This window comes from Plecotus auritus, assembly GCF_963455305.1.
Source record: "Plecotus auritus genome assembly, chromosome: 1".
In the NCBI taxonomy this organism is placed as follows: domain Eukaryota; kingdom Metazoa; phylum Chordata; class Mammalia; order Chiroptera; family Vespertilionidae; genus Plecotus; species Plecotus auritus.
The window spans coordinates 136,227,947-136,250,745 of record NC_137770.1 but is presented as its reverse complement, the minus strand read 5'-3'; positions in this window follow the sequence as shown (position 1 = coordinate 136,250,745).

Sequence of the window (22,799 nt, the reverse complement as noted above, 5' to 3'; positions counted from 1 at the left end):
AATAACAAGTATAATCTTAGAGTTTATTTCAACTGTGTGCTCTATAGTAAAAATAAAAATTATACCCAGATCCATTTTTGGCAATAAAGCTTATATTGTTGCCAACACATATAATAATGTAAGTGTTCTTAGTAGCCAGGATTTCACATGATCCCTGCTTTTAGATAAAGATGAGGGATAAAAACCTATTGAATTTGCTTAGTATATGATTCATAAATATTAATGCAATTCAATAAATATTAATTGATGGATATTTTCCTCTGCCATGGAGCTTATAGTTTAGCATGAATGCATATAACTAGTGACAATTTGATTGGTTGAACAGACGACTGGATGATTGGACACTTAGCATATTCAGACAAGTACCTCGAAGTGTAACAAAAGAAGGCTTATTAACAGATTCAGTAGTCTCTTATAAGGTGCTTCATCAGTCTAGGGAGTTAAAGAAATCTTCTCTGAGTCACTGATAGTTACACTGAAACTTACAGAGCCTGATAGTTTGGTAACAAGTTAAGTTGGTGGAGGGCACTCTCTCTAGCACAGAGGTGACCTGTACCTATACCCATAAAATGAGCAAGCTGAGCAAAGCAAACTTCCTGGCATCAGAAAACCCCCATAATACCGTGTTTCCCCGAAAATAAGACATCATCCGAAAATAAGACCCACTTACAGGTTTCCTTCTGAGCGAAATATAAGGCATCCCCCGAAAATAAGGCCCCCAGGCTCTGTCTCAGAATGAAAATTAATTTACCGTAAACTGGTCTCTTGGGCCGCCCCGACTGGCGTCTAGCAACCAGTGACGTTACGCGGAGTCCTGACGTCACTGCTGTGTGGAGGCGGAGCGGAGGTCGGAGTGAGCGGTGAGCGCGGGGCGGGAGAGAGGAGGAGACTTTCACAGATGCGTGTAGAAGAACAGGAGGATTAGAGTGGACGGGACGCGGTGGAGGTGGTGAGTGCTGGTCTGTCTCTGGTGACACTATCTGATGCTTGCGGCCGCCTTCATGATGACTGAAGGTTCTCAGTCAGTGGCAGACCCTGCTCCAGCCCAGATCCAGGCCCCAGCAAGCCCAGTGACAGTCCTCAGGCAGGCCCCAGAGGGTAAATGTCTGATAAAAGGGTAGGGGGGATGTCTGGTGAAGGTGTTCAGTGGCATAAGGGTGGGGGGAGGGGGATCACTTAAAATGACACAGGAGGATCAGAGGGGAAAATCAAAATGACACAGGAGGAACAAAAGGGGTTACTAAAATGGTAATCCCCCCTCTGATTCTCCTGTGCCATTTTGATTCCCCCCTCTGATCCCCCCTGTGTCATTTTGAGTGATCCTCCTCCCCCCACCTTGATACCCCAATTCCTTTTTATTACCCCTATGGTAGAAATGAGCGCAAAAAGAAAAAGCTACTCCGTGGAGTACAAGAAAGGAATCGTGGAAGACTCTTGGGGCCAAAATCTTACTGCTTTCTGAAAAGAGAAGATGTTGAGTATACAATTGGTCTGAAAATGGCGAGCAGAGTATGGTAACCTCATTGAACAAGTGGACAAGGGAAATGCTAAAAAGCGCAAGTGTGGATCAGGTCGGCAACCATTATTTTCCGAGCTGGAAGACCTGATCTGTGAATGGGTTGTTGACAGGAGAGCAAAGGCTTTGGTTGTGAATAGGGCTCAGATTCAAGAATTTGTCCTTGCAATGGCACCACAGTTTGACATAGCCCCCAAAGACTTCAAAGCATCACAACACTGGCTGGATAATTTCCTTCAGCGAAGTGAACTGTCTTTAAGAAGATCTACAACATTGTTTAGGTTGGAAGATACTCAAGTTATTAAGCGAGCACTTGCATTCAAGTCCTTTATTGATGATGCTGACTACTCTAAATACAATCTTTCCAACATGATTGCTATGGATGAAACTGCAGTGTTTATGGGCCAATCATCTCAAACTACAATTGAACAGCAGGGTGCTTCCTTAGCGTACATTCCCTCCACTGCTTACGAAAGTGCACGTGTTTCCTGTATTTTGGCAATTCGTCTGGATGGCACTAAAATCCCACCTTTAATCATTTCTAAGGGCAAGAAGGAAAAGATTGAACATGTTTTGGGTGTTTTTATTCTTGAAACTGAAAAAGCCTGGGCCACACAAGCAGTTATAAGGAAGTGGGTCGATTTAATGCTGCCGCTTGTTATGTGAGGGAGCCAAAGAGGTCTGCTAGTCTGGGATGCAGCCAGCACTCACCACGCTAAAGAAATGAAGACATTTCTTCATGAAAGAAAAATAGATCAGATAATGATTCCCGCAGGAATGACGGCCTATCTCCAGACTCTTGATATTGCAATAAACAAGCCATTCAAAGACAATTGGCGCATGGAAATTAATGACTACATTGAAAATAGAATGGAGAGAGATCAGCATGGAAACTTTGTGAAACCTAAACTGCAAGAAGTTGTGACTTGGGTGAAGAATTCATGGGAGAAAATCACTGACAGTTGCATTGCAAATGCACTGCGAGCAGGCTACCTTGACAAGAAGTACTCATTTAAAGACAGTGCTATTGCTAAACATGAGAGATTTGGTCCACTGATTCTGAAAGAAATGGAGTCACAAGAAATTCACCAGGAAATTCAGGAATTGGATTGTTATGATGATGTTCCAGAAGATGATGACATTATTGTCATTGAATAAATGAGTAAATTCTTGATACTGTAGGATTCACAGTTTGTCTGGTTTGTGTTGACAACTACCGTACTACCGTACCGTATACCGGTAATAAATTTCCTTTATTTTCATTTAACAATAAATGTGTACCGTATTCTTCTTCATGGAAAAATAAGACATCCCCTGAAAATAAGACCTAGCATGTCTTTGGGGGCAAAAATTAATATAAGACACTGTCTTATTTTTGGTGAAACATGGTAGTATCATTGAATAAAAATCAAATTAAAGGAAAGTGATGTTTTCACTACAGGTGGCTCAAGCCAATAGTAAACATCACTCATGGACATTTGCCATGTGTCAGATATTTCTTATAACTTAATCCATTTAATCCTAATCATATCCTGAGAACATGCATAATATCCCCTAGGAAGACTGAAAGATTTTTCCATTCCTGAACAGAATCAGATAGGGACTTCTTTCAATTACAGGTCTGATTTCAAAGATCAAAATATCTTTTGTCCAAACTACCTTTGCCTAATGCCTCACTATTGCTTTAACATGCATGTAAGGAGTTGTTAGGAGTTTAGTGATTATAGTAAACTAGAACCTCGGTGCACGAATTCATGCACCAGTGGGGTCTCTCGGCCTGGCCTGCAGGATCAGGCTGAAACTGGCTCTCCGACATCCCCCAAGGGGCCCCAGATTGCAAGAGGGCTAAGGCCAGCTGAGGGACCCCACTGGTGCACGATTCGGGGCTGGGGAGGGATGTGGGAGATTGGCCAGCCAGGGAGGGACTACGGGAGGGTTCCAGAGCGTGTCCGGTCTGTCTAGCTCAGTCTCGATCAGCCGGACCCCAGCAGCATGCTAACCTACTGGTTGGAGTGTCTGCCCCCTGGTGGTCAGTGCACATCATAGGGACTGGTTGACCAGTTGACTGCCCCCGGTGGTCAGTGCAAGTCATAGCAAGTAGTTGAGCGGCCTTAGCATACATTAGCATATTACCCTTTGATTGGTTGAACAGATGACTGGATGACTGGACACTTAGCATATTAGGCTTTTATTATAGAGGATGCCCCTTGAGCCTGGCAACACTGGCCACCTCTGATTTCAGCTGCAGCTAGGGGCTTAGTCCCATCCACACCAGTGCTGCTCTGCAAACACTGATACCATAGCATGTTTTTCTGCCTCAGGTCTCTCCCTGGAACAATGGGATTTGCTCAATGTGGGTGAGTGTGTGGGGGTTATAACACTCTCTGAAGTAACTCTTACCCAATGGAGGAAGGTAGTCTGGTGGATGAGGGCCCCAAACTTCTCTCCTTTGGAGGGACAATTCTGAGGCACCTTGTACATATTTGGTTCCTCAAAAGGGCATCTGGGGCATTGAGACCCAGATGTCCACAGAGATAACAAGCCCAATAAAGCACACTTTATTTTTCTTGAGATTATTTCACAAATAAATCTCCTTCATCCCAGTTCTTATCTCAGGTATTTCTATCAGGGGAATTTTAAGTAAGACAATGGTGTTCTGTATTAAATTTTTAGTAACAATTTTACACTGCAGTGTATGGCACTGCATACACTGTTGGAATCTGTTAGATCTTTAGCAGAAAGTATAAATTATGATATTTTACTACCATTTGGGAGTCTTCAGAAACTTCATTTTAAAAAAAAAATTAAGAACAAAACATGCATAAAACATGGCATAAAATCTGAAGGAACTTCAACTTCTTAGAAAAGTATCATTGGAAAATCTAATAGAAACTAAACTGCAGAGTTAAAAATATCAAAGGCCATATTCTATTAACACTACATATATTTATGAAGTCACCATTGCATGTGGAAAAATTATTTGTGCCAATCTCATAGAGTTTGTATAATTGCATTGCTATTTGACCATCTCACTAATATTATAAAATGAAAAGTAACTTTCTATAGCAATTTAAAATGAATTCTTTTGTAAGTGACTTTTAAAATATAATTTGTGTTATATAATTTAGTGTTATGTACATGGCACCCATGATTTAGAATTTACCTGAGATAAGTGAAATACCTCATGATCTAGTTTCCTTATAAAATGCCACACTCTTTTTTCCCCAGAAAATTGTCTTCTAAGCTTTCTTTCTGTCATTCACACATATTTCAGAAGCAATTGGCTGTAGCAAAAGGTCAGTCTTTGAAGAGTATCTATGTTTTTCTGTCTTCTAAGTGTCAAATGTGGGAACATAGAGAAAGCAAACATCTTGTATTGAACAATCTATCATTCATTGGAAGGTGATAGATAGAATCAGACTTATTCAGGCAGTAAATTCACATCCATTTTCTTGGAAAGCTTTTTGACAGAGTTTTGGTAAGTCCTCCTTTGATGTTAAATATTATCTCCTTCTCCCTGTTGCTCTGCTTTCTCCAATTCCTCTTCTGCAGTCTAGAAGACAGTGAGATTTCAATTACATTAAAGATCTTTTAAAAAACCAAACACATCTGATATATTCAATTAAAGTCAATGCCTTGATAATCTAGAAATTTCCAAAAAAATAAAGTTACTTTGTGAGTCTTCTTTTCATAAAATTTATTAAAATGTGTTGGAGGCAAAGGTAATTATTTGTTCCACACACTGAGAAACAGGTGTAGGTGCTATTTGGAGATGCAAATAAACATGCCAATTAGTGCATTAGGTTTATGTGCAAATGTAGTCTCATTTAATAGCTGTGTCTGGGAAAATTTGGCTTTTTTTATAAAGAAAGTTTTGGAAAATAACACTGCTTGTCATTCATGAGCTATGATGACAGAATGCTAATGGGCGAGTAGAGAATGTCCCCCACTGCATCTGCATCCGGACCTTTTGGAGATGCCAAATTGCATTGCCCTGGGTTCTGCCCTTTCAATGAACACTTTGAATTATTGCATGTGCTACCAGGGTCATATACTGCCTGGAGTGCAGCATTACAGAAAATCAGTTCTGATACAGCCTATACGTGTAGGCGATGGGAAATATAGACAAGTAAGATGTGATATTTTGGGGGAATTTAGTAAGGCAGGAAAGCAAACCTTCTCAGATCTGATACCATGATTGAACTTCAAGAGAAATAGCAAAATTAAGAAGCCATTTGTCTTAAATAGTCTTACTAAAGATTAATGTTGAGGTACCTGATTTTATTTCTTTTTAAAATAGTTTTATTAATTTTAATCTAATGGAAGAAAGTGATAGGAAGGAGGCTAACTTTGTGAACTGTGATTTTTTAAAAGGTCAGGATGGTTATAAATGTTCAGCAGAATGAATTTCCATGAAGCAAGCAATATATAAAACAACTGTTTATTTGGAAGCATCTTTTATACTATGGAGGTTATTTGTGGTAATAGGTTGGCAATCCAGAAATAGCACCTCTTATGAAAAATGTTGGTGCTCTCACAATGCAACCACTTGTTTGAGCACCTTTGATCTTTGTTTAGAACAAGAATTTACAATGGTGTATAAAGACTGTCCTTACAGTGATAGGAAAAGACATGCCATTCTTTCCTGGAGAAATTATATCAGTTATAAGTACTGGGTTTACTCGGAGCTTTATTGCTTTTGCAGCAATTAAAAAGAACTGCTTTTTAAATTTTTTTCTTTATTGATTAAGGTATTACACATGTGTCCTTATCCCTCCATTGCCCCCACACCCTTCCATTCATGCCCTCACCCCCTGGTGTCTGTGTCCATTGGTTAGGCTTATATGCATGCATACAAGTCCTTTAGTTGATCTCTCCCTTACCACCACCCTCCCCTACTGTCCCTCTGAGGTTTGACGGTCTAAAATGCTTTTTAAGTGTGATTCTTGACAATACAGATATTTTGAGGAAAGTAGTTATAAAAGTATAGAACAGAATGTACTAGTGAAGTTAATGTATTCTAATTCCTCCCATTCAGGGAATTTTAGAAGCTGGCACACCTGCAAATTGTTACTTGGCCTGTACATAAAATAGGCAATTGATGTTTTAGCAAGATTTACTACTTAATGTGCAGAATGTTTTTTCATTGAAAAATATTACATAAGCATTTCTTTGACTGCATATTGGGAGAAATGAAGTTAACTTCCACTCCATAATTGGTTCTGCCATCCCTCAAAAGTCTTACAACGTAGCAGTGAGGACAAGGCATATTCACATGAATAAAACAGAGCAACTAAAATGTCATAAAACTATGGTAGCAGGCTGTGTAGGCCACATACATGAAAAATACAGTTATTGTATATTCAATTAATTTTCTTTTCAGGGCAGTTTTTTTCTCATCTTTGCATAACTTCTTGATTGAAACAATGATGATCTTCTCTATTTATTTCCACCAGCCTTTGACTAACTTTTAATATTTCTTAACTAAAGGAAAGAGGACTTTTGTTCTATGTTGATGGCTTGACTGCTGTACTCTTGTGGTCTAATTTACTGTTCATAGAATGAGAAGAGTTTAAAATGTTGTTATAATAAACAGCCTTGTATAAATCTCTACTGTTTAATATCTACAATAAATGAATTTTTGTTTTTTATTTCTAATATTGTTTCTTAATTCTCTTCATTTTACATATATGATTTTGCTTGTTTCTGTTGGCTTAGAATTAAGTCTGTGCTTCATAAAAAGGAAAATATTTGTTGAGAGCAGTAAGCAAAGTTTAGAGTAGTTTTACATTTAATATCAAATATATACTACATTAAAGATAACAGGTCAGATTTTAAAAGCCTTTCACTCTATAGTAAAAATCTATATAAATACTGAATGTCTGTAGCACTTATTTGTCATATTCTAGAGTCAAACAAAGCATTTTTGAGAGACATAACTGTTTTTCTGGTATAACAGTCCATTTTGTTAGTCATAGGATTCCAGCTGCTTCATAATGAGATACAAGCATAATTCAGAGAAAAATAGACTAAGAAACCAAGATTATTAGTAGCAAACGATGTACTAAGAGTTAGGGAGGGAAGAATATGAGCCACAAAAGGACTTTTTACCAAGCTACCCTGTGGTACACAAATTGAAGGCAGACACAAATGTCTCTCAACATTACATTCAGAAGTTGCCAACTGTTAAATTGGCAACTTTATGATGGAAAGAGGAGAGAGCCTTAAATATTTTTGCAGCTCTGAATAAAAGTCATATTTAGATTGATAGTTGTAGAATTTTAACTTTTTCTGTATAATTATTTGTGATGTAAGTTCTTTGAAATATGATTACTGTCAAGAGTGCTTAAGCCCAATAGATAACTTGGAAATAGTGTAAATTTTCAAATGTTATAAATAGATCATTTTATTTGATATTTTCTGGATTTTTTTTTTTGTATGAAATCACTCAGAGATTAGATTTAATGCCTAGTCAATGCCAGATATATTTTAGGTGCATATATAATTTGCCAAATAGACAAGAAAACAGGATTCTAGTGGACAGGTTGAAAGATGTCTACTTACCTGAAAGATACTAGAGTAATCTGTATATATAAAAGCCCAGTGACTGGAACGGCAGAACGACTAGAATGACCAGAATGACTGTGGTAGCCAACTGGCCTGATCCGGGCCCCGATTGGCCCCCAACACCCCGATCGAGGGCAGGGCTGGCTGGCCAACCACCTGTGGCCCCTCCCCCCCAGCCCAGCCCAATGGGCCCCCATCGGGGTGGGCCAGCTGGACCCCACCTGTGCATGAATTCATGCACTGGGCCTCTAGTCTATCTATAATTTTATTGAGGAAAGACTTTTTATGATAATCACCTAAAGGATAAGTTCTCTGAATGACAGGACTTGGAGGAATTCACTGAGCATGAGCATTTGCTGTACAACTAGTAGATTAGCCTTAAACAGATCCAGTGAGATATTATAATAGCTAGTTGCAGGGAAATTTCTGCCTTTCAGATTTTGATGATGTTCAAGGGAATTATGATAAGAAACAATTTTAGATTTCAGTTGAAATGAAAAGCTATATACACAATGGAATAAAATCACATAATTCATTTTTATTAGCAAAATATTTTAAATGCATTAAACAATAGTATCTAATACTGGTTTTCTTGAGAGACTGCATTTGCTGTGAAAAATTATGAGTGAGTTGCCAATTAGAGTTTATCTAAACTATTAAAGTAAGAAAATTTGTCACACATTTAGCAAAAATGTATATAAGTGAAAACAATTTTCATCATATTTGTCATATATAAGATCTATGGTGTCTTTTATTTGACAGTATCAACTTAAATTGATTGAAGTAAAAATGCTTTGTTACTATAACCATTCCCAAATATCCCCTCACATTAAGTAGCATTTTTCTGTAAGTTTTTGTGAGTCCCTTAATTTTTCTACATCCCATTTTTTTTTGTGTGTGTGTGTGGGCAAAAGAGCCACCGTTCTGACATGGAACATCATCCAATTTACCCTTATGCAGATAAGGAGAATTTTACTCTCAATTTCCCAAACAGATGCTTGTTTTCCCTTCAGGATCTCTAAGATGAAAATTTGATGATCTTTCTCAATAGTAATTTCACTATTTGATCACCCATTTATAAGGTACATATTTTTTCATCAATTATTAAAAATCTATGTTATAGGTTAAACTGTTTTTCCTGAACTCTGAGCTTTATGGCTTTAGGTAATAGCAGCAGATGTCCCTTGAAATTACTCTCTAAGTGCTTGCAGATACTTCTGCCTCCTTCAGGGGAGATGCTTGTCATGCTGACCATTTCTTATGAAATAGCTCCATGTTGTTTCAGTTCATATTAAATAATTTTTTAAAATGGTGCCAATGGTTCTGAAAAAACTTTTTGTAATATAACAACTGCTTTTCTTCAAGAAAGGTATACTGCATGTAAGCTAAGGATGTGTTTGTCCAGAAGGTTAGGTATAAAAAAATCACATGTAATTTTAATTCCTCATTCTATAACCTCACTTAGAGACATTATTTTGGTTAATGAGGTAGCTCATTAAAATTGTTGTACAGATTGCTTAAACTTTTGGGAAATGAATCAGTTCACTATAAGAGTGACATAAATTTCCCGAGGTCTACGTTCTTCTTATGATGCTGACACTTCAGTGACTTTGAGTAAATGTTGAGCTATGTGAACCTGAGTAAATCTTTTTATATTTAGTTTCCATGTCGTTAATGAAATGTTAATTGTGACACCTTGTGTGTATGCATGTGTCCTTGAGAGTAGTTTTGCATGTAAATAAGTAGAAATAAATTTTGGGTTATGAAAGTAATCTTCAATTTTTGAAGTTCTAAACAAAAGACTGGTTCTTAAGCCTTTAAGTTTAAACAAAAATTTATTATCCTATATGTAAAATTCAACACATCCTAGTAATTATTGCCAAAGGTTTAATGTTATTTACTATACCATTTTGCAGTTCCAAAATTATTTCCTTGGAATCAATGTGCCCTATACACTTACACATATCATCACCATATCATTATTATTAGAGGAAAAGCATATTGCAGAGTGGGGAAATTTGTTAGTTACCTCCTCCTGAATAATACCAAGATTTCATACAAAAACAAAACGTTTTGATGAGGCTCAGAAATTCTAGTAAAAAATACAATTGCCAGTTATTTCTTACCGGTCCTCATTCCCAATCATTCTTTAAAATAATAGCAGAAATCATATTACTAATGAAAGGTTTAAAAACTCATCTCTTAGCTCTTGAGTATGATTAATAAGCCCTAAAAGCTATATGACACTTTGTTGTAATCACAATTTTTAAATATATAAAAAATACAAAAAAAAATCAAGCAATGAATAATAGAAAAGGTAAAGTTAAATCTTACTTTCTGTTTAAATAGCACTCTCAAATCTGCCCAATCTGTTATTGTCAAACCTTAGCTCCTTGTTCATATAGAATAAAATTTAGACTCTCTGCCCACCTGGTATTCAAAATTATTTTCAGTAAAGGTAACTACATGCTTCATTAATATTGTCTCACTTCCATTCCTTCTTTTCCATACAGTGATTGCCACAATATATCTTGTGATCTCCTAACATTTTGGCTTTGTTCATGGTCTTTTATTTCAAAGTTTTCCATAACATCCACCTCTTACTTTCTTATCGGTCTGCCAGTTATTCAAAACTCAGCCATACATTTCTTTCTCTAAGATGTCTGTCTAGTTTTCCCTAGTCAATAATAAGTTCTCCTTTCAAAAAATTTTGTTAGTACAGTCCTCTTTTTATATCTATAGAAACACTATGCATTTTGTTGTACTTGAATTCTACTTTAAGAGATTTGTGTATTTCCTCTTTAATTTAAACTCTCTGAAAAACCAGATCATGATTCACCATTTATTTCTCCACATTTTTGTGTATGTTCTTTTACATAGTACAAGGACCGTCAGTTTTTAAGTGAGTTAAATATTAATGCTGAAAATGTTATTAAATGTTCTTCTTTTATGTCATCCAAATGACCTTGGAAGTTACCTACACTAATAAAAGAGAAACATGCAAATTGACTGTCCCTCTGCTATGCCCACCAACCAATCAGGAGCGAGCATGCAAATTAACCCAATAAAGATGGCGGTGGCCACAGAACTGGAGTGAGCAGGAGGCTTGGGTTGCCTGTGGCAATGGAGGAAGCCAAGCTTCCCGCCCGCCCTGGCTTCCACTCAAGGAGTGGCTAGGGGCCTGGGTCCCCAGGGGTTGGGGCCAGGCTGAAAATGGCCCTCAGCCCCTCACCCAGGCTGGCCACTCCCCCATGGAGTAAGAGTCCCCACTCGGGAACCTGGCCAGCCTGCAAACAGCCCTCAGCCCCTCACCCAGGCTGGCCACACCCCCATGGGGTGAGGGTCTCCACTGGGGGGCTTGGCCAGCTTGCAAACAGCCATCAGCCCCTCACCCAGGCTGGCCACGCCCCCCCAGTGGGGACCCTCACCCCATGGGGATGTGGCTGGCCTGCAAACCACCACAGACCCCTCACCCAGGCCACCCCATGCCCCAAGGGAACCCCCACCCTGATCTGGGACACCCTTCAGGGCAAACCAACTGGCCGCCACCTGTGCACCAGGCTTCTATCTATACTAATAAAAGGTTAATATGCTAATTAGACTGGGAGACCTTCCAGGAGAACTTCCAGACATTATTCTGGACAAAACCATTGTGGCAGGGCCAAGGTAGAGGCAGTTAGAAGCCAAGAGGGGAGGGCAGTTGTGGGTGATCAGGCCAGTGCGGGGGGCATTGGGGGTGATCCGGTCAGCAGCAGGGGGCAGTTGGGGGTGAGCAGACCAGCAGGGGGGCCAGTTGGGGGAGAGCAGGCCATCAGTGGGGGTTAGTTGGGGGTAATCAGGACAGCAGGGGGCGGGTAGTTTGGAGTGAGCAGGCCAGCAGGGGGGAAGTTGGGGGCAAGCAGGCCAGTGGGGAGGGAAGGTGGGGGTGAGCAGGCCGCAGGCAGGATGGGGAGGCAGTTTGGGGAAAGCTGGCCAACAGGGGAAGCAGTTGGGGGCAAGCACACTGGCACGGGAGGCAGTTGGGGGTGATCAGGCTGGTGGGGGGGGTGTTTGGGTGTGAGCAGGCCAGCAGGCAGAGTGGTTAGGGGCAATCAGGCAGGCAGGCAGGTGAGCAGTTAGGAGCCAGCAGTCCAGGATTGTGAGAGGGATGTCCTCCTGCCTGTTTAGGCCCATTCCCTGTAAACCTGCAGTAGGACATCCTTTGAGGGGTCCCAGATTGGAGAGGGTGCGGGCTGGACTGAGGGACACCCCTCCCCCCGTGCACGAATTTCATGCACCGGGCCACTAGTAAATAAATAATCATCCAGAGCAATAAAATATATTTAAAATTCAATCACTTAATATTATAAAATCTATAAAATCATTATGGTTCTAGACCTAAGAAAAGAATAAATATTTCAACAAATGCAAATGTCTACACAGTTAGCTGGAAATACATATTTTAAGAGTGAAAGAAATAAAATAAAATCATGAAAACAATTTAAGAGGGTGTCTGATGTTATGTGGCCACCTCCTCTTGGCTCTCTTGCTCTGGGCTGGGGAGCCAGACTTGGGGTTGAACGCCCGCCTCCCCCATGCTCCTCAGGGGAGACTTTTGCATTTGAGATATCTCTCTGGAATCTTAGTCATTCCATCTGGGAGCAGGGCCAGCCCTCTTAGCATCTCCACCCTTCCTACCAGTCCATATTTCTTCCATTGATTTTTCTAGAGAGAGTGGAAGGGATGGGGAGAGACAGAGAAACATCGATATGAGAGATACATATCGATCAGTTGCCTCCTGCAGGTACCCTGACCAGGGGCTGAGGATCAAGCCTGAAACTAAGTATGTGCCCTTGACAGGAATCGAATCCTTGGACCTTCAGTCCTTGGGCCGACATTCTAACGACTGGGTAGGGCAAAATTAATGCATTTTAATTATAACATTTAATAATTTTTAGTAACTTTATAGAGTTATACAACCATCAGTATATTCCAGCTTTAGAACACTTCTATTAACCCCCAATTTGTCTCATGCCAGTTTGCAGTTAACTCTGCTCCCATGCTAAGTCTGGAGAACTCCTAATCTGCTTTCTTCCTCTAGATTTGCCTTTTCTGGAAATGTTATAAACCTGGAACTATAAAATATGTAATTATCTGAATTTGAATTCTTTCATTCAGTATAGTATTTTTGAGGCTCATGAATGTTTGGTTGATAGCCTGCTCCCTTTTGCTGTAGGGTGCATTCTAGAAATCCAATGCTCTATCCATTGCACCACATAGCCAAGCATTAGGGTGCATTCTAAATCAACCTAAAGGTAATCGTTGCCACAGCAGGATATTTTTGTCATCTTTCTTTCAAACATTACATGTGTATCACATGAGGACTTATTTTCATGAATCTGAACTGTATTAGAGAATACCATTGAAAGTATTTTAAAGAGATTTTGAAATATAACCAAGTCATGTTTAATAATTTGTAGGCAACAAATACTTATGGCACACATGTTCTGCTATAAACAAAGGGATTTACATAGATATTTAAGACATGATATTAATTCCTAGAAGCTGACTATATGGAAAAACAGACATGTTAGTTTTTTTGCACACCATTTCATATTCATTTATGCCTTCCTATTTAACAAAACACTCTATATTTGCATATTAAAGCAAATATAGTTCACAGGCTAAACCTGGTCTGTGGCCTATTTTTGCTTGACCTGTGAGCTAAGAATTATCTTTACATTTCAATAATTAATTTTATTTAAAATTTTTTAATATGTTTTTATTTATTTTAGGTAGAGAGGAGGGGAGAAGGATAGAAAGATAGAAATATCAATGAGAGAGTAATATCATCAATTGACAGCCTCCTGCATACCCCCTACTGGGGTTTGAGCCTGCAACCCAGGCTTGTGGCCTGACTGGGAATGGAACCAGTGACCTTTTGGTTCATGGGTTGATGCTCAACCACTGAGAACACCGGCCGGGCAATAATTATTTTAAAAAGCAAAGAATGTGCTTGCAAAGGCTACAATATTTATTATATGGTCCTTTACAAAAGAAATGTTCTGTTCCCAGGCTTAAACATCAATCATTATTATCTCTGAAGATTCTGTGAGTTGACTCAGTTCAGATGGGTGGTTCTTACTTTGAGTTTTTCATGTGGTGTCAGTCAGCTGTTGACTTGGGTGCAACTATTCTTTATTCACATGGAAGGTGATGTTTTCTGTTGCCTAGGAACTCAGCTGGGATTGTTTCTCAGAAATCTACTCTTGGTCTTTCTATGTGGCTTGCACTTCATATTCTCATAGCATGGCATCTGGATGCTTAAAATGGAGCATCCTAATGGTAAAACTTCTAAGAGATCTATGCAGAAGATGCAAGGCTGTTTCTTTTTTAAGTCATAAAGAGTAATTTTGCAACAATCTATTAAATATACAACATCAACTGAGATTCGGTGTGGGAGGGTTCCATCACACTGGGGAGTTTAATACCGGGAGCTGTGTTTCACTGGCAGGGATTGAGGGATTCTTTTGAGACTAACTTTCACACTCTCTCCTGTGGATCCCAATGATTCTTTTTCTTCCCAAATCCAAACTATACTCAGCCTCTCTCAAGACTCCCAAAGTTTTATCTCATTTTGTTATCAGGATAAGGTTTAGAGCAGCCATGGGCAAACTACGGCCCACGGGCCGGATCAGGCCCGTTCGGCTGTTCTATCCTGCCGGTGGAGCCGAAAGAGCGGAGGGTTCTCTTGCTCTCCCCTCCGCTCCTTCACCAGCAGCAGTGTTAACATGGCAACGTCGGGAAACACAGCCGCAGCTCCTTCTTCTGAGTGGGTGGATTTATATCCTCCCATTCAGTAGAAGGAACAACCTCTCAGTCTTCCAGAGGCTCCTTGTAATGCCTGCGGACGCGTCCCCCGACATCACCCTGGGAATGCGGAGACACGTTATCGTGGTGATGTAGGGAGACACGCCCCTGGAGAGCACAGTATCAGAGCATTAGCTAAAAAGGAGACCAACAACACTGTTCCCACTGAAGTTGATGTTTTAAAGACCAAAAACCTTTCAACCCAGTCTACATTGCCATCTACATCTACGTCCCGGGCATATTTTGGAAGTTGCACTAAAGAAAATGTTTAATTTACTGTTTACACATTTTGTTCTTTTCTATTTGTTTTAGTTTTAAATTATTTTATTATATTTAAGTTTAATTTGAAAGGCTTTTGTAGCTTTCCTTTGTTAGGCAATTTTATTTTGCCTTTGCCATCTTCAATATAAGGTATGTTATTGTGCTATGATTCCTCCATTTTTTGAAGTTTCAAATTATAATAATTAGTGTTTACATTCTTCTTGTTAAACTGTTTGAAATGAATAAAACTATTGAAATAAAAAAAAAAGACCGTACCCTTTTATGTAATGATGTTTACTTTGAATTTATATTAGTTCACACAAACACTCCACCCATGCTTTTGTTCCGGCCCTCTGGTCCAGTTTAAGAACCCATTGTGGCCCTCGAGTCAAAAAGTTTGCCCACCCCTGGTTTAGAGTCTTAAACTTTATTATCTAAATCATGTCTAGGTGGGAATGGGATTCCTGAAATATGATGCTTCTTAATAAGAAGATCTGTCAATTAAAGAGACAATTTACCTTCGTTCCACACACTCAGGATGGGGATGGGGGTTGACATAACATGATTAATGCCATAGGTATATCCATCTAAAATGTGAAAGAAGGCATATAAAAGTCATAGTTCTCTAGCAATCTGAAGTCCAGCTGGGCTCAGGGGAATTCACCCTGCTTTGGGTATAGGAAACATATGCTTGATTAAGGCCCAGATGTGCCTCCTGGGACTTTTTTTTAACTTTTGGTTTGGCTCTATCTGGACCCTTTGCCCCAAATTGAGTCACTTCTTCTTTTCCTTAAGAAATGCCCCATGATCTCAGCTGAGTAAATTTTAGAGCCTGCATCCTACTCAAAGAATTTGAAGGGCCTGAGACATCTTTTCATCTTATTGTGCCTTTCAGTAGAAGTTGGTAAACTAATTTAAAATTTGACTTGTGTTTATGTATCAAATCACAAGTCTTCTCCATTACAGTAGGCCCACATCCACATTTTTTTTCTGAGACAGGCCCTTCTCTAGCTGGGATCACTCTGATGATTTTTAAGAATCCTTGTTTAGTAAAGAGGATCTAAAGGGCAAGTCCCTCAGATTCATAGCAGACCTTTTCTTCAGGCAAGAAAATCTAAGAAACATACCTTAAGATATTGGAAAACATTTTATGTAGCTGAGAGGGTCTAGAAAGCTTGCCCTTATTATTCTTAGAAGTCATTTCTTTTTCTAGCTGAGAAAGTCAGTGAGGAATTGCCTTAAATTTTACTGAAGCCTTAACAAAGGATCTTACAGATACTCTTTCAATCCGAAATTTATCCTGAGGCCACATTTCACATAAAAAAAGCCCTGAATTTGATCTTTGCCCAAATGCTGTTTCTTACTTTGAGAAACTTCTGTCTGGAAAGAATAGGCATGAAAAACAATTTTGTGTTTTGGGAAGCACATCCTTGTTCTTTGTATTTTCTTTAAATCCTGACAAAAAAAAATTTAACAGTATTTGCCCTAGCCAGTTTGGCTCAGTGGGTAGACAGTTGGCCTGTCAAGGGAACATGCCTGGGTTGCGGGCTTGATCCCCAGTGTGGGGGCATGCAGGAGGCAGCCGATCAGTGATTCTCATCATTGATGCTTCTATCTCTCTCTCCCTCTCCCTTCCTCTCTGAAATCAATAAAAATATATTTAAACATTTTTTTACAGTATCTTACATAGCTCTGCTTTCTCCTAATATAGTTTTTCATATGCAGCTAAAATGAAATAAATCAGTTGGTACTTTTGATAGTCTTCCAGAAAAAAATCTCTTGAGCTATATCAAATATCTCATTAGGTAAATTAAAGTTTTTTTCTTTATTGATTAAGGTACTACATATGTGTCCTTATCCCTCCATTGCCCCCATACCCCTCCACTCATGCCCTCACCCCCCTGGGGTCTGTGTCCATTGGTTAGGCTTATATGCTTGCATACAAGTCCTTTGGTTGATCTCTCCCCCTTAGCCCCACCCTCCCCTACATTCCCTCTGAGGTTTGACAGTCTGATCAATGCTTCTCTGTCTCTGGATCTGTTTTTGTTCATCAGTTTATGTTGTTCATTCTATTCCACAAATGAGTGAGATCATGTGATATTTATCTTTCTCTGCCTGCCTTATTTCACTTAGCATAATGCTCTCTAGTTCCATCCATGTTGTTGCAAATGGTAAGAATTCCTTCTTTTTTACCACAGAGTAGTATTCCATTATGCAGATATACCACTGGTTTTTAATCCACTCATCTGCTGATGGGCACTTAGGTTGTTTCCAAATCTTAGCGTGAATTGTGCCGCTATGAACATAGGGGTGCATATATCCTTTCTGATTGGTGTTTCTAGTTTCTTGGGATATATTCCTAGAGGTGGGATCAGTGGGTCAAATGGGAGTTCCATTTTTAGTTATTTGAGGAAACTCCATACTGTTCTCCACAGTGGCTGCACCAGTCTGCATTCCCACCAGCAGTACCCGAGGGTTCCTTATTGTCCGCATCCTCGCCAGCACTTGTCATTTGTTGATTTGTTGATAATAGCCATTCTGACAGGTGTGAGATGATACCGCATTGTTGTTTTGATTTGCATCTCTCTGATGATTAGTGACTTTGAGCAGGTTTTCATATGTCTCTTGGCCTTGCTTCTGTCTTCTTTCGAAAAGTGTCTATTTAGATCAGTTGCCCATTTTTTGATTGGGTTGTTTATCTTCCTTTTGTTAAGTTGTATGAATTCCCTATAAATGTTGGAGATTAAACCCTTATGGGTGATAACATTGGCAAATATGTTCTTCCATACAGTGGGCTTTCTTGTTGTTTTGTTGATGGTTTCTTTTGCTGTGCAAAAGCTTTTTATTTTGATGTAGTCCCATTTGTTTATTTTCTCTTTAGTTTCCATTGCCTTAGGAGCAGTATCAGTGAAGAAATTGCTTCGGCATATGTTTGAGATTTTGCTTCCTGTGGATTCCTCTAATATTTTTATGGTTTCCCATTTTACGTCTAAGTCCTTTATTTATTTTGAATTAATTTTTGTGTATAGTGTAAGTTGGTGGTCTAGTTTCATTTTTTGCATGTATCCGTCCAATTTTCCCAACACCGTTTATTGAAGAGACTATCTTGACTCCATTGTATGTTCTTGCCTCCTTTGTCAAATATAATGAGCATAAGGGTAAATTTTTTGATACCACAAACAGTAATGCATCATAGGAAAAATGGTCAGAGCAGCCCACCCAGAGGGCAGGCAATGAGGGAGTGAACTCTCTGTGGTGAATTTAAATATAATACTGAAACTAACTAAAAGTCATTCTTCTATATCAATCATCTTTGAGCAGCAATTCTAAACAATGTCACTGAGAAAATGCTCCTGTCTTCTGGGGGAGCTACTCTGGCCTGTGACTATGTTGGGATATCACTCCCATGACTGCAAGAAGAATTTTGCAGATCTAATTATGGTCTCTAATGAGTCAAATTAATCAAAGAAGTAATATACATACTCAGAGGGCCTGACCTAATCAGATGAACTTCTAAATAGGGGTTTAGAGGTTAGAAATAGCCAGAGATGCAGTCCTTTTCTCCTTGAAGAAACACATTCATCTTGTGAACTGCCTATGAGGGCCATGTGTCATTTCAGCTTGGTGAGAACCTGAACTGAGAGCCAGATATACAAATAATAACTAGGTATTATAAATATGTAGGATAATAAATAAGTTTTGTTTTAAGCAAATTTGTGATAATTTGTTACACATCAATAGAAAATTAATGTTTGGTTTGTATTTTGTTATATTTCCTATGGGATAATGGTTAGGAAATGTTGAATAATGATAAGGTTTAAAAATCACTGCACTATAACATAAATAGTTACCTATTATTTAAGTGCTAAATGTTTCTAAAGTAGAACAAAAGTGTTCTTGGAGATAAATACATCATTCTTTGGAATTGCAGATGATGAAGCAATTACTTAACCCTAAAGGTTGTGAAGCAAGCTGCATCATGTTGACATTTGAACTAGGCCTCGAAGGATGAGTAACAGCTGGCCAGGCTGACAAAAGAGGAAAGGGCATTCTAAAATGAACAACATGAGTTCATTAGATGAGTAAATATTAGATGCTTGGGATTATGAAAAAAAAAGATTGAACATTAAGGTGATATTAATGCACACTTAAATTTATTGACAAGAGTCTAATTTTAGAGAATATAATTTGTTTGAGTTTATGGACAAAAATAATTTCTTTTATAATGTGGATACCTTTTAGAAGAAAAACACTGGGAAAGATTAAATTGGTTAATATCATCAAAAGTGTCAAAATGGGACAGGTCAGAGAATTTAGAACTAGATGTAATAAACATTTATTCAGCTATGATAATAGTCTTCATGCCAATGATATTTATATTTAATTTTAAAGAGCTGCATATTTTATGCAGATATATATGCTGTCCCAATAAAATTTTTATTAGAAATTATGAGATTTAGAACATATGAAATGATGTTTTACATTTAAAATGTTGCCATCAGCCCTGGCCAGTATAGCTCAGAAGTTTGGAGCATCATCCTATGTACTGCAGATTCACAGGTTTGATTCCTGGTCAAGGGCACAACTCAGGTTGCAGGTTTGATCTCCAGTTAGGGCTTGTGCAGGAGGCAACCGATAGATGTTTCTCACATCAATGTTTCTCTCTCTCTCTCCTTCTCCTTTCCTCTCTCTCTCTCTCAAAAAAAAATCAATAAAAACATATCCTTGGGTGAAGATTTAAAAAATAAAGAATTGCCTGCCTGGCGTGGTTCAGTGGTTGATTATCATCATATGAACCAGGAAATCATGGTTCAATTCCTGGTCAGGACACATGCCCGGGTGATGGGCTTGATCCCCAGTGGAGGGGGGTGGGGAGGCAGCCAATCAATGATTCTCTCTCATCATTGATGTATCTATCTCTCTCTCCCTCTTTCTTTCTCTCTGAAATCAATAAAGAAATATATTTAAAAGAAATAAAGTGTTGCCATCAATATTAAGCTATATATACTGTATTTAAACATATCATAACCCATAATAAAATTATTCTATATTTGAACACCTCTTATGTCAACTATAAAAGAATGCATTATTTCAGATTAAATGCACACTTAAGTTTACAATGCATAAGAAAGCTACTTCAGATTAAACATGATATTTAAAAACACTTCTATTTCTTATTTCATTGTGCATCATTTTTATGTGAAATCAGTAGGAGAAAAAACAGCAAAAAATTGACAAGAATTGACAAAAAACAGTGACAAAAATTCTGGACATACAACAATACTGAGATACTAAGCCCAAAGTAACAAATTATTGTGCTTTCTCCCTCTAATTGACAATGCTGCAGAGATGAGTCTAGGCACTTGTATAACCAGTGTAAGAAAAGCATGAGTTAGCAATCACTGAGTTTGAAAATTAAGATCTTATAGAGGGGGTTCCTAGAGAGGTTTATAGAACAAAGCTCATATTTTTTGTCTCTTTATTCCCTTATGTCAATTTTAAGTTTGACTGCTTTACTCCTTGACTATTATGGCTTTTTCTTTCTCAGATGGGAAAACTGAGGTTTGAGAAACTCACATGATCTCATATTTGGCATGGAATACAGAGAGCAGCTAGTACATTCCCCTTTTGGTTTATGTCTCCAAGTCACAAGAACCCTGATGTGACATACTGTGAATATTAACAATGTTGTTACCTCATGAGACAGCCTGTCAAATATTTAAGGATAGCTGTCATCATTGAATTCCACTATCCACTAGGCTAATTCTTCGAATCGGTTAAGGATTGAATGGGGGTTAAAGTTCAGGTCTCATTCCTCCCATACTTTTTTCACTTCCCCATGCTATCTATGGGGGAATTCAGGATGCCTAAGTAAAAACAAAGGGGCAGGTCATCATTGCCTTCCATATAAATCTATTTTTACTATTATATTTATATATTCAAAAAATGCTATACAAATACTTATTTGCAGAAATTGCAATATAAATTATATGTGGTATTAGAAGTTATTTTAGTATATATGATTGGCAAAAGGTTGGACTAAAGAAACTTACAACTTATAGAGAGCATCAAACTTAGTTGAGATGACTTTTTGGAGTAACAGGACATACTTATTCTAAGAAGGAATGAAGGAATTTATTGCATTTAAACCTGCTTTCTATTTGACCAACTATAACAGTCATGCTGTATGTATTGATTGGCTCATGCATTTTTTCACTTTACTATAATGGTTGTTTATGAAATTATTTTAAAGATACTAGATAGAAAAATATCCTAACTATGGTTTTCTAAACTGCCCAGGGAATATAATAACATTTGCAAAGACATTTTTAGCCAGAATATAATGACAGTCTTAACAGTTGACAGGTGTGATTTAGTTCTTTCTTGTCATGGTGATTTTATTTTATTTATTTATTTATTTATTTATTTATTTATTTATTTATTTATTTATTTATTATTTATTGTCATGGTGGTTTTATTTATTTATTTATTTATTTATTTATTTATTTATTTGTCATGGTGATTTTATTTTTATTTTTTAAATTTCTTTATTGATTAAGGTATTACATATGTGTCCTTATTCCCCCCTTTACCCCCCACCTCCCATTCATGCACCCACAACCCCTGTTGTCTGTGTCCATTGATTAGGCTTATATGCATGTATATAAGCCCTTTGGTTGATCTCTCCCCCTGACCCCCACCCTCACCTACCTTCCCTGAGGTTTGACGTTCTGATTGATGTTTCTCTGTCTCTGGATCTATTTTTGTTCATCACTTTATGTTGCTCATTATATTCCACAAATGAGTGAGATCATGTGATATTTATCTTTCTCTGCCTGCCTTATTTCACTTAGCATAATGCTCTCCATCTCCATCCATGTTGTTGCAAATGGTAAGAACTCCTTCTTTTTTACCACAGCGTAGTATTCCATTGTGTAGATGTACCACAGTTTTTAATCCACTCATCTGCTGATGGGCACTTAGGTTGTTTCCAAATCTTAGCTATGGTGAATTGTGCTGCTATGAACATAGGGGTGCATATATCCTTTCAGATTGGTGTTTCTAGTTTCTTGGGATATATTCCTAGAGGTGGGATCAGTGGGTCAAATGGGAGTTCCATTTTTAGTTTTTTGAGGAAACTCCATACTGTTCTCCACAGTGGCTGCACCAGTCTGCATTCCCACCAGCAGTACCCGAGGGTTCCTTATTGTCCACATCCTCGCCAGCACTTGTCATTTGTTGATTTGTTGATAATAGCCATTCTGACAGGTGTGAGATGGTACCACATTGTTGTTTTGATTTGCATCTCTCTGACGATTAGTGACTTTGAGCAGGTTTTCATATGTCTCTTGGCCTTCCTTCTGTCTTCTTTCGAAAAGTGTCTATTTAGATCAGTTGCCTATTTTTTGATTTGGTTGTTTATCATCTTTTTGTTAAGCTGCATGAGTTCCCTATAAATGTTGGAGATTAAACCCTTATGGGTGATATCATTGGCAAATATGTTCTCCCATGCAGTGGGCTTTCTTGTTTTATTGATGGTCTCCTTTGCTGTGCAAAAGCTTTTTATTTTGATGTAGTCCCATTTGTTTATTTTCTCTTTAATTTC